Raw genomic sequence first — 600 nt, forward strand, 5'->3', positions numbered from 1 at the left:
GCACCTTCAGCCTGCCCCCTGCCCCCAAGGCGCACACCAGCTGCTCTAGACCCCCCTCCCGCCCCTGCCCCTTTGTTTGCAGGCCGGCATCTGCCCCGCCACAATAAAACTGTCGGCTTCTTGCACGTGAACCAAGGAACCGGCCCAACCCGGGGTTCCAGGCCTTCCCGGGCCCCTTCCGGCTTTCGCCAGGTTGCGAACAGCCACCCGTCTCGAGGCCCGGCAGCGCGTTCGCCAAGGATGCTCGGCCCTCTCCCAACCCGCGGCCTCCTCCCCTCTCCCCTGCTGCTGCTGCTGCTGCTGCTGCTGCTGCTGCTGCTGCTGCTGCTGCCGCGAAAACCAGGAGAAGTGGAATGCGCACGGCGAAGCGCCGCGCGGTCGCGGCGGCACTGGGCATGCTCGGCGCCCAGGGCAGGTTTGGGCGGCGGGGCGGACGCTTCCTCACTAGCCGGGCGCCCAAGCCGGCCGCCGAGGCATAGGTGGAGGCTGAGGCTGCCGCGCGCCGCGGGAGGAGCCTCGCCCTCGGCGGCGGCGGCGGCGGCGGCGGCGGCGGCGGCGGCGGCACAGGTGGCGCGAGCCGCGCGCGGGGCGCAGCACGGG

The sequence above is a fragment of the Panthera uncia genome, assembly GCF_023721935.1.
Source record: "Panthera uncia isolate 11264 chromosome A1 unlocalized genomic scaffold, Puncia_PCG_1.0 HiC_scaffold_17, whole genome shotgun sequence".
Taxonomy (NCBI): domain Eukaryota; kingdom Metazoa; phylum Chordata; class Mammalia; order Carnivora; family Felidae; genus Panthera; species Panthera uncia.